Here is a 13,279-nt window from a genome sequence, read left to right on the forward strand (position 1 = left end):
CACAGTAAGACATGTCTCAAAAATAAACCAGCCTTGTTTGACCCCTGTGTTATGATTGTTCGTACAAGCCACGCCCACTCCCTCCCCCATCCCCTGAGGCATACTGATCTTCAGCTTCTGGCCTGAGCTCGCTCTCTTTTCTGTCTTCCTCTCAGAGAGGCAGCTTCGCTTCTGCCTCTGTCCCCACTTCCCCACTCCCCCCTTTTCTCTCTCTCTGTCCTCTTCTCCTTCTCCCCCCTTTCCTCTAAGTAATAAATATCTAATTCTATTCTGTACGGTTTGTCTGTCCATGTGCCTCCTACCTGCCACCTGCTCACACGGCCTGGCTAGCTGGGACCAGCCTGCCCGCCATGTAGCTCCCTGTTTGGGACCAGCCACTGCTCGGGGACTGGCAGCTGTCTCTGCCTGGGACTGGCTGTCCACTGCCTGCCACCATATGGCCCGCTACCACCATTTGGGGACCTACAACATTTCTGCTGCCTACTGCCATGGGGGATCTTGCAGCATTTTTTTAAAAAATCATAACACCCTGCCTTTAATCTCAGCAACTGGGAGACAGAGGTAGACATATCTCTGGGAGTTCGAGGCCATCCCAGCCTACATAGCAAGAGTTCCAGGCTAGCCAGGGCTATGTAGTGAGACCCTCTCTGAGAGCAAAACAAAGCAGCCCGTCACCCCCACCCCCAAGATCTAGACACTATCTTCTCTACTGTGTTTCATCCTTTGTCATCCGCTGGCCCGGGGTAAGCTAGCTCAGTTTCACATGGGTGTATTTTCCTTCCCGTTTAGTCTTCCTGGTTTCTTTGTAGACTTTAGTAATTGTTCCCTCTTAGCTTTTTCTCTATATTTAAAACTACTTGCTGGGTGTGATAGCTCACATCTGTAATCCTAAAATTTGGAAGGCTGAAGCAGGAGGATTGCTGCAAGTTCAATGCCAGCTTGGGAAACAGTGAGTCTCGGGGTCTGTTCGCTTTGTGAGCTTGCTATATGCCAGAAACGCAGGTGGACAGGTTTGTGTCTTTCCCTGTCAGAACTGACTGCATAATAATAAATCTACAAGATATGTCAGTTTCATTGGCTGCAACTTACCACAGTGCCAAGTCGATTTGTTTTACAGCTGACTGTTGGCAATTCTAGGTTCTTTTTTTCCCAATCTGGGGTGTGTGTATATGTGTGTGGTGTTTGTCTGTGTGGATATGGTAAATGCATGCATATATATGAGCAATACATGCACATGAGTCATGCCATGTAGGATGTCATACCATGTAGGATTTGTGAGTGTGTATGTGTGTGTGTCTATGATAAATATATGTATATGTATGAGTGATACATACACATGCATCTGTAGTACTTCCCAGAGTAGAATAATATGTCGTGTGTCTTATGTTGCTTTTGGTCCTATTGCCTTGAAATAGGGTATCTCAATGAAGCAGAAGCTTGCTGTTTTGGTTTCCTGGCTGGTCAATTAGCTCTCAGGATCCATTGCCAAGGCTGAGGTTACAGCTATCTCCCAGGCCTTTGTAAATGGAATATTCAAAGGAAAGTCACTTACAGGAGATTCTGAGCATAGTGACAGCCCTATAATCTCAGCGCTTGGGAAGTGGAGGCAAGAAGACCAAGAATTCACCTACATAATGAGTTCCAGGCTTATCTAGGCTACATGAGACTCTGTCCCAAAGAAGAAAGCAAAGACAGCAAGATGGCTTAAAAGGTCAAGGCACTTGCCAAACCTGACACCACCAGACCCACATGATAGAAGGAGAGACCCGATTCCTGAAAGTTGTTCTCTTGTGTCTGTGCACGCACCATGCCACTTGTGTGGCTATGCGTGTGTGCACATGTGCAAGTACACACTCACATGCATACACATGTGCGCACACACACGCACACGCGCACACACATATGCACACCTATGCACGTGCACACACACATGTAAGCACCCAAAGAAGCGATAGGCTGGGATATAGTTTGGTTTGTAGAGTATTTGTCTGGCATGCACATAGTCCTAGGTTCAATTCCCAAGGACCACATAAAGTCAGCCTAGTTAAACAGTTATTACTGTGCCTGTAATTCTAGCACTGGAGAGGTAGAAGCAGGAAGATTGGTGGTTCTAGGCCATTTTCAATTACTTATCAAAATGAAGGCCAGTAGGGCTACAGGAGACCTTGTCTCAAGCAAATCACAAGAACAAAACTCACACAATATAGAGTAACCTGCACCATGGCACAGCCTTGTCTTTACTTTACACTTGGGCTATGGAGTGAGACGCTCTCAAATACAAAACAAATAAAATAAAGCTGTTCAAGCAGGCTTTGGAGGAACTGGCTGAAGCAGGAAATGGTGCAATTGTATTTACTGTCTCCAGCCTCAACTCCTGCAGCCAGCTCCCCTCCCCTGATACAAGGGCAAGGCCATTTTCTAAAATGAAGCTCTGACATTTACTTTGAGTTAACATGCCTGTAAACATCTTAATTCTACAAACCATCATTCAAAAAGGAGAGAGTGTCACTTTGGGACACCTCGATGACTGGGTTGGGCTGGAATCGCATGTCCATCTTCGGTGCTTTTGGAAATGTTGGGGTCATATGGAGTCACATTTCTGTTGTATTTGTGATCTCCTCCTACTGCTGCCACTGAAGCCCAGGGACGGCCCCCAAGCCCTCTCCTTTTAGTATAACAAGGGAACACTTGTTTCTGTAGGAGTTTCAAAAGTGAACGTGGGGTTCTGGGATGGGGCTCCATGGGGAGCTTTAATCTAGCATGTGTAGGGACTTAGGCTGCCCTCACAGCATTGGCAAAAGAAGCCAAACAACCACACACAGGTGTGCATATACAAAGCGAAGTGCAAACCTAGAGTTGTTTAAAAGAACGCAGGTACTTGAGTCCGCATAGCATAGCGACTGTCCCAGCTGCTAGGCCTCCCCTGGTAGAGCACACCACCCATGAGAAGTAGGCTAAGCACAACTTTTGTTCACTGAGGTAGACATGATTTGCCTGTTTTCATATTGCAAACCTGAGTTCTTACGCTCCCAGTTCTGATGTGGATTGCACCATTGGTGAGTCTCGCTGGGATCTGGAGCCCTTCAAGGCCCTTCCCAGAGCCCCTGACAGACTTCAAATGGAGATGCTGGCAGGTCTGTTAGGACTTTCTTGATCTTTCTCAGAGACTTCAGGCCTCGCCTCTTGGCTTTGTGTCACTTGGGCCTCACTTCCCCAAGGGGCTCTCTGCTGTCCTTTGTTTTCTGCCCTGCGGCTCCACCTTGGTTTTTGTCCTCTGTGGTTGTTCAAAGAGTATTTCTGAGCACCCTGATAAGCCTGGTTGCACTCTTCTTCTGGGCAATGTATCTTGCTACGAGTGTTTCTGCTATTGACCAGGAGGGCTCTGGAGCCACGTCTTGACTTCCTGTTGTGACCATTGTTCTTCTCATGCCTCCTAGTGGCCCTCTGGGGGAGGTTCTTTCCTTTAACTCATGACTGTAGTGTGTGTGTGTGTGTGTGTGTGTGTGTGTTCCCTCATTTTCTTCTGGAGACGAAAGGATGGCTGTGGAGAGTAGATGTTTTAGGACTCAAAGGCTGCATAGTCAGTCACACTATCAGCTATTCATTATAAACACTTTTAAAGGAAAACAACGAGTGATATGTATAGTCATGTGTCTAATAAATTTTATTCAGAAAGATGGTTCATTTAGGAGTGGAAAAGATGGTATGGTGTACAAAGGGCACCTGCTCTCCAAGTCTAGTAACCTGAGTTTGAGCCCCGGAATCCATACAAAGGTAATCAAAGACTCTGTTCTCTAACCTCCACATGTGTCTTACACGTATCTCTTTCACCTGCCTTTGCACACACACCACCACCACTAACAACAACAACAACTAATAATAATAATAAATAAGACAAGTTTTAAAAAATATGTCATTGGAAACAGGCCTGCAATCCCAGAACTTAGCAGTTTGCGGCAGGGGTATTACTTTGAGTTCAAGGCTAGTTATGGACGCATAGTGAAAATAAACCAAGGCAACTAAAGAACTAATCGAATAAACAGAACAGCGGTGGGGACATAGCTGGGCTTAGTATATGGGTGGCCTCTAGCATTGCAAAAGGAAAAAGGGCAGGTAGTGGCTTTCTGATCTCTGTTCTGGGTTATCAGCTGTTCTCTGTCACCCTTGCTGAGGGTCTAGAGCACCAATCTTTTTAGAATGGTATAGCTTGATCTGATTGAAAGGAGAGCCAGCATCCAGGGATGTCCAGCTCTCAGGACATTTATTCAGCCCAGCTTGGTGGTGCAAATATGTCATCCCAGTTTCTCAGGAGGCTGAAGCAGGAGGATCAAGAGTTTGAGGTCAGCCTGGGCTGCAGACTGAATTTAAGGCCAGTCTGGACAACCTAGTAAGACATTGTCTCAACCTCAGTCTAGTACTGGAGAGAAAGGTAGGGCAGGGGAGGACGTTTTTTCTACTGAGACTGACTGACCCACACAATGCCTGGCTAACTCCTTTTGAAATTCTGAGCTAAGGACATGAATTCTAAATCATATTCAATATGTAGCGAGAGCCTCTCTAACGCAAAGATGAGCTGAGATGTTCACTGGAGAAGCAGCTGAAAATGGCAGCCTCTCCGATGAGGAGACACTTCAGCAAGGCCGTAAAGTTGAGGGCAGCTTGGGACATTCCTCTATGGAACCCCAAGAGGCCTGATTCACATGACGTGGCAATATTACTGTACACTTCTTATTTTCACAGTCTGGGAAAGTTCAGTTTTACCTGCACCATTAAAACTGGAGTTCCCTTCGGGGTATTGTAAGTCGGGATGTCTCAGTAATGTCTAATCTATACAGAGTATAAATCTCACTCCCGAGTCGGCTACTAGGGTAAAAGTACAGTGAACTATAAAATCAAAGTCTTGACTAAACACTGACTCAACAGAAGTCACACACAATTTGTCTTTCTCTAAGTATCCATTGCTATTGAAACAGACCACTGGAACAGCTATCGAGTGCTCGCTAATCCCCCCACGGCTGTCCAAGTCAAACACACTCTGTACCTGGAGGCGGGAATGCCCGGGCATCCTCGGAGGACTTGGCAAGCCTATTTTCTTCTCTGTTTTGGAGATTTACGCTGACATCTGCTCTGATTGTTCCTGCAGTTTCATCCATCACAGGAGAAGCCCGTGAAAGGGTACAAAGAGCTTCTCGGCTAGAGATTCCTGTTTCTGATTACTTCCCTCTGGAAAGGAAAAATCCTACTTGGAAGATATAAAGTCCTAGCAAACGTTACGCAGAGGGCACGGCTCCTTCGGCCAGAGAAGATACCTTTTCCAGACAGACTCTTAAGTCACCCAGGAGGCTGCATAGAAGAATCCTGCAAACTTGGGAGAGCTCCAGCAGGTCCTTGTCTCCTCTCTTGCTGGGGCATAGGCTCTGCTCCCTGGTCCAGACCTGATTCAGGCTTATCCTAACCGAGATACACCTTCTCAAAACCACCTTTAAAATCTAACCTGCAATAGACGAGCATAGTGGCTCACATCATTTTGTTCTTTTTTTTTTTTTTTGTCTCTTTCTTGAGACAAGTTTCTCTGTGTGCAGCTCTGGCTGGCCTTGAATGCTGGGATTAAAGGTGTGCACCACCACGCTCATTACTGTTTGGTTGATTCTTTTGTGGCTCACATCTTTGATCCCAGCTTTTGGAGGGCAGAGGCAGTAGGATTTCTGTGAGTTTGAAGCCAGCTTGGCTTATATAGGGAGCTCCAGGCTAGCCAGTGCTGCATAGTGAGAACCCGCCTCAATAAACGAGTGCCTGGAAGAATGAATAAAATAAAGACTGCAAGTTAGGGGCGGGGAGATGGCTTAGGGAGAAAGGAGCCCACTGGAAGCCTGGTGACCCACGTACTGGGAGATCATGGCCCCCAAAAATTGTCCTCTGGTCTCTACACTGATGCCCTGCCCTCTGCACAAATATAACAGTCACAACAAAGGAGCAAACCTGTCAGGAGCAGGCACCTGCTGGTGCCGACACACCCATTATTCAGCAGGCTGAGAGAGAACCAACTGAATCCAGACCTTTGAGGGTAGCGTGAGAAACACTGTGAGGACTCCCTTCTCAAAACGAAACAGAAACCATCTTGTAAAACTTCTGGATGCACATGCCCCTTTTCCACTGAGTTATTTTTGGCTAACCTGTCAGTACATCTCAGTGACATTTCTTTCTCATAGAAAGAGTCACACACATCAGAACGGAATGTTCTTTATCTTCCACTAAACACTGAGGTCCTAGCACCCAGGAAACTAAGGCAGGGAGATTGGGAGTTCAAGGCCATTCTTAACTAAATAGGGAGCTCAAGGCCAGCCTGAGCTACGGAGACCCTACCTCCACGCACAACAGATAAATCTGAAACCAGACACTGTGGAAACTGATGCTGAAGGAATTTGAGGCTAGCTAGACCTACATAGTGAGACTTTGTCTCAGAAAACACCAACCAACCAACCAACCAACCAACCAACCAACCAACCAACCAACCAACCAACCAACAAAAAACCCTAACCAAACCAAACCAAAACCAAAACCTCATTCCCAAACCAGACAAACTGGAACTGAAGTTCTTAAATCAAACACTTCCAGAACTTCATTTTAAATCCTGTACTTTGAGGGGAAAATGTAGTTGCTATTGAGGGGTGGATCAATCGTTACTGATGAGATGGTGTAAATTTGGTTGTATCTACAATAAGAAGGTCATTTCCAGAAACACCTTAAGCTTGGCTGCAGCCAACATCAGCCATTCCTGAGGCAGAACTGATAGCTCTGGGGGGGGGGGCAGGGAAGTTGGGGGGGCAGTGGGGTGGGGGTGGGGGCTGTGGGACTGGAAGTAGCCTGCTGTCAGGACCGCAGGGTAAGAACAGCAGGTGTTTTGAAAGCTGACTCCTAACTGGTTAATCTCGGTTCATTAATTTGGTAAAGACACTTCTGCTCCTCGCAGAATGAATAGAACACACTGGGAAACTTCATTCATTGCGAAAATGTCTTTGATTTTCTCCTGCATGGAATCCTCCCTTGGGCCGCCTGAACGTGGCATGATGTGGGAAAGGGCAGGATGAGGGATTCCCATTTCCTGCCAGGTTTTCCCACTTCCTTCCTGTCTGGGCTCAAGGTTGCCTTTGCTGGAAGGTGTCTCCCCTTGGGTACCCAGGCAAGTGGTTGGGTCGTGTCCCTGTGATGTCGGTCTATCAAGTAGGGACGCTTGCTGTCCATATTTTCTGTAGTTTCTACGCCAAGACACAGAACCTCCAGAATCCCACCCTATTCTCTTGTGTTTATTTTGAAAGCTATTCATTTTTGTCTTATGTTCATTCTTGTTTTAGCCGTATGCATGTATACGCACTGCATGCCTAAGGAGCCCGAAGAGGGCATCAGCTCAGTTGGATCAGGTGTCTGTGAGCTGCCAGATGGTACTGGAACCAAACCCTGGTCCTCTATAAGAGCAAGTGTTCTTAACTGCAGAGGCTTTTTTTTTTTTTTTTTTTTTTTTTTTTTGAGACTGACTATTGCCAGGTAGCTCAGGTTGGCTTTGAACTCTGGATCCTCCTGCCTCAGTCTCCCAAGTGTTGGGATTAGGAATATGCATCTCATCACGCCCAGCTCTCTCTCTCTCTCTCTCTCTCTCTCGCACGCACACACACACACACACACACACACACGAGAGAAAGATGGTTTTATTGAGCTGAGCTCCACAGTACGCCTATTTAAAGGGGTGACCTCCACATTGGATGATTGTTCTTTCCTTGTTACACTGCCTACTCCCTATCAGTTCCTTTCTAGGAGCAACACTGGGGGTGAGGGGATCCAGAGCTGACTGGAACTGGGTTCAGGAAATTTTCTGATTGGAACATTTGCTGGGTAGGGAGTGAAGACCGAACTCGCTGATGCCAGGCTGGAGCCTGTCAAACCAATGAGCAGGGTTTCTACAGGGCTCAAAGCCACCACAGGCTCAGGGGAAAAGCAGCGCCAGCATCTCTACCAGTGTGCCAGGTCTGAAGTGGCTTTCAGAAAAGCCCAAATTTCCCCAGATGTCTAATTCCAGCCTTGATTCCTGTGCCAGTTCAGCACTCAGAGAGCAATGTTTAAGCAGACAACAATTGCCACTATGCCCTCACTCGGTAGTTACTGCACTTTGAGAAGGAGAAAGGCACTGATCTAGAACTGGTCACAAGGTCCCTGCTTTCAAAGGAAGAGAGAGAAGTCTGTTAGGAAGACAGATGATCAACAAGGAACAGGTGAGTGAGCAATCAAAGTTTACATTTTGAATAGTTTTAGATTTGCTGCAAAATTAAGGTACAGATATCTATCCCCTGCGTCCCCACAGAACAACCTCACCCATAACCAACATCTCACACCAGGGTTTTTCACAGTTGAGGGCTCTGTATGGACATTATCGGAATCACTGGAATGGGACAAAGACATCCTAAACTAAAGGTAGTCTTGTAGGAGGGTATGTGCTGACATTTTAAAACTAGTTTTTTTTTTTGTATTTACTATGACTGTGTGTGCATGCATGCACACATGCATATGCACACTGCATACACACACATACCATTGGTATGTGGGACAATGGGCTGCACCCTGTCACTTATATTTTAAATAAACACTGATTGGCCAGTAGCCAGGCAGGAAGTATAGGCAGGGCAACAAGAATTCTGGGAGGAGGGCTGAAGAAATGGCTTAGAGGTTAAGAGCATTGCTTGCTCTTCCAAAGGTCCTGAGTTCAATTCCCAGCAACCACATGGTGGCTCACAACCATCTGTAATGGGGTCTGGTGCCCTTTTCTGGCCTGCAGGCATACAGAAAGAATAATGTATACATAATAAATTAAAAAATAAAAGAATTCTGGGAGGAGGGAAGTTGCAGTCTGTAGTCGTCACCCAGACACAGAGCAAACAAGATGTGACTGCCTCACCAAAAAAGGTACCAAGCCACGTGGCTAACACAAACAAGAATTATGGGCTAATAAGTTATGAGTTAATAGGAAGCCTGAGATACAAGGCTAACCAGTTTATGACTAATGTAGACCTCTGTGTGATTTCTTTGGAACTTAACGACTGCGGAACCAGGCAAGACAGAAACCTCAGTCAACCCAAGGGCACAGTTTTGGGAGCTGGTTCTTCCTTTCTACCATGGGTACCAGAGACTGAACTCAAGTTGTCAGGCTTGTGCGACAAGTGAGTTTTACCTGCTGAGTCATGTCACCAGCTCATTTTTCTCTTTTAAAATAAAAAACATAACCATTGCACATAGTTAGCAAAGGCAAGTGCTAACAATAATCAATATGTAAACTTCATATCTCTCCTGTTTCTTGACTGAGAAAAAACTGCCTGTACATCCATTTTACAAATCTTTTAAGAAATATCATTCATTGATGTCTTCTCTACTTATGAGACAAGGTCTCTGGATACTGCTCATGCTGGCTTCAAACTTCCAATCCTCCTGTCTCAGCTTCCACAGTAGTTGAGATTGTACATGTCCTGCATCTTGTCTGGCTCTTCTTTCTTTTTTAATGAAACAATCAAAGATTATTCGATATATGTGTGTGTATATGTATACATGATTCACTTATTTTTATGTGTATTAGAGTTTTCCTGAATATCATGTCTGCACCACATTTGCAGTGTCCTGGGAAGCCAGGAAAAGGTACATGACCTTCTGGAACTAGAGTAACCGACAGCCGTCAGTTATCATGTGGGTGCTGGGAATCAAACTCAGGTCCTCTGGAAGAGCAGCCAGTCCTCTTATCCACAGAGGCATCTCTTCAGCCTAGAATGTTTTAGAGGAGAGTACTGTGTGGAGTCTGGCATAACCCACTGTTTCTGAATTTCATTCATTTATTTATATAGGGGCAACTGTGTACATTGGGCAAGCCATTACAGTCTTTCATTACATAAAAACAGGGAAGTTAGAAGGCTATATTTTCATTTAAAGAAATACTTTTTTACTTACTTTGTTTTTTATTTTATAGTACAGTACCCATAAATATGAATTAACGGCAGAGCAGGGACTTCCGAAGCAGACAGAATTGCTATGCAAGCGTATTGAATAGTAGCTTATCCTTACGTCTTTCCCTTCCCAAAGCTCTGGGCAGGCAGGGTGTTCAGAGTGCTAACATAGAGCCAGTCACACAGGGCCCAGTTGTCACGGGCACACTGTGTCAGAAATACAAATGAACACACTCATGTCTTTGCACAATATCAAAAGTCACTGAAAAACAACAAAATTACAAGGTATATCAGTTCTACTGGGAGCCATTTGCCAGGGATTCTCAAGTTCCTCCACTGACAGCTGAAACAAACATGGGTTCTTTTATTTAAATTTTAATTACAGAAAGCTATGGAGAAACCCTGTCTCAAAAATTCCAAAAAAAAATTTAATTACAGATATTAATTCTCAGATCACACATTACTTACACATCACACAGTAAGCCCCCCACCTCCATGGGTGTATGTAGGGTACAGAATGCCTACAAAGGGTTAAAGTAGCTACACCAAAGTACTAGAGTCTCAAAGAGGCCAGGCTGAGCATCTATGGAGGGCCAGGGGTGGTAGTGGGCCAAGCAGATATGCCCGAGCTGCTGAGTCAGGCGGAGTCCGGGCAGTTGCTGGGGTCAAAGTTGAGTTGAGCCTCGGGGTCAGGTCAAGTTGCAGAAATGCAGTGTGGGACCATGGAGGCCACAGAGGTGAAGGAAAGTCAGATCCAGACAGCTGAATGAACAGTCAGAAATTAGTTTGTGCCATCTGTGGAGACCTGGCCAGCTAAGTCCCTTGGACAGTAGGGAGTCACACACCAGAAAGTCAGATGACAGGTGGGTGGGCAAAGCATTGAACATACTCTGTTTTTTTTTTTCCCCTTTCTCTTTTGAGACAGGGATTCTCGGTTTAGCTCTGGGTGTGCAGCAAATGTACATGTAGACCAGGCTAGCCTTGAGCTCACAGAGATCTGCCTGCCTCCTGGGAGCTGGGGTTAAAGGCTTGTTAGATGTCCTCTTCATGGGTCCGGGTGAAGGTGTTCTCTCCTTTTCTTAGCCTGCGGTGCCTATAAGTTCTCAGACCTGTTTTCATCCTTTTTTGGTGTGTATGTGAGATGTATGTGTATGTAAATATTCATATTTATGTGAGTGCAGGCATGTGCCTGCCATAGCGAATTCACCAATGTCAGAGAACTTCCCTTCTGGCATGGGCCCTCACCTCCACCTGTTTGAGACAGTCTACCATTTGCTGTTGTATATCCTAGGCTAGCTGGCCTGGAAGCTTCCGGAGAGTCCCATCTTGCCTTGCATCTTACCCTAGAGACACTGGGAAAAGCACAAACACTCCCGTGTGTAGCTTTATGTGGGTTTTATGGGCCCAAGCCCAGCTCCTCACATTCACACGTCATGCACTTTAACCAATGAGCCACCTTTCCCAGTCCCTGATAGGATTTGACTGTGGTCATACGGCCCTGCGATTCTAGTTTCATTGATAAATTTGGAGGGTGGCATCTGTTCTGTGTTTAGGAATAAGTCATTCATCAGCAGGTACCTTGTGGGGATGCTGGACTGGACAGATGGTACTGATATGTCCACCATGATGCAGAATCCACCTGCTTCTATCATCTCTGTACGCAAAATGGAGTCTCTCAGGACAAGGCACAGCATGAAAAACCTGTTTCGCATAATATGGGATAATTTAGGGCAGGGCACAGCCCCCTCTCAACACCAGTGGTGTAGGAATTCACACTGAGCCCGGATCTAATAGTATAAAGAATTTTTTTTTTTTTTGGTTTTTCGAGACAGGGTTTCTCTAGCTTTGGAGCCTGTCCTGTAACTCCCTTTGTAGCCCAGGCTGGCCTCGAACTCCCAGTGATCCGCCTGCCTCTGCCTCCCGAGTGCTGGGATTAAAGGCGTGCGCCACCAGCGCCCGGCATAAAGAACTTTTCAATTAAGGAAGTAACATGAAACATCAATGAATCATTCAAATTACAATGACATGGCTTGTTTGAACTAATGGAAACATACATGAAATGTAATTTCTCCAGTGTCATGCACCAAGCACCTAATATCCTCACATCTATCTCATTTAACATTCATATCACCCTTCTAATATAAGTATCCTTATCTTCATTTCACGCATGATCAACTGACGTTCAAAGGTTAAGGGACTTATTACATATCACTTGGCAAGTTGTGCAGCCAGCTTCGCATGGAGGAGGAAGAGTCCAACAGCCATTTTGGACAGTCTGAACTTCTGTACACCAGCATTCCAGGAATGTACCACTAAGCCTGGTTTATTTGATTTGGACTTCATGCATGCAAACACTTTAGCAACTAAGCTGTATTTGCAGCCAGGGTTTTGGAGATTGTGTGTGTGTGTGTGTGTGTGTGTGTGTGTGCAAAGAATGGTTTCCTGTGGCCCAGGCTTACCCCAAACCCTAACTCAGCATGTAGCTCAGGCTGTCCTTGAACTCCTGATCCTTCTGCCTACACCTCTCAAGTGCTGGGATCACAGGCATGTGCCACGTGCCACCACTCCGAGTTTTAGAGTTTAAACTTTTAGAGTTTGAGCTAGGGATGCCTTGGGGGGAATGGACAGAATCCGGGCTTACTGAGGCAGGGAAGAATAGTGTAAAAGGTTGCGGTGACAGTCCGGATGCTGGAGATGGGAGTGACTTAAGCCTTTGTCCTGCCATGCTTCCATTTCTAGAGGATCTCCAGCAAGTTCCAGCCACATTTGCCACAAACCTCTCTGACTCCTCTCTAAAACGGGTTGATAAACTGAGAATGAGAAACCTCCAGATTCTTCCAAATTCACATCCTGCCTGATGCTTTTAAATTTTAATGCATGCCGGGGATTTATATATGAAGACCCTAGATACCATCCTGAACAGAGACGAGCACTCAGGTGTAATAATTCTCGGCATAATCCTCTTCTCAGAGTACAATAAAATAAACAGGATTATTTTTAAGAGTGTTTTTAAACCAGATTATACTGAGACAAACCCATCATTTCTGCATCTTTCTGTACACTTTGTTTAAGAAAATGATTTGGGTATAGCTGTTGCCATAGTGGCTAATGGTATTACAATCAACTAAGAATATTACACTCTAAACAAATGAAATGATTTAAACCTATCTTGCCAAGAAATATTGTGAAAATATACTTAGGAAATATAAACTGCATTGTCACCAAATTAATTTGTTTTCTATGCTCAAATTTAATTTAAAAAGAGATATTTCTCTAACTGCTTCCAATAGCAGACTATAAAG

Source organism: Chionomys nivalis, chromosome 1 (assembly GCF_950005125.1).
Source record: "Chionomys nivalis chromosome 1, mChiNiv1.1, whole genome shotgun sequence".
NCBI classification, from domain to species: domain Eukaryota; kingdom Metazoa; phylum Chordata; class Mammalia; order Rodentia; family Cricetidae; genus Chionomys; species Chionomys nivalis.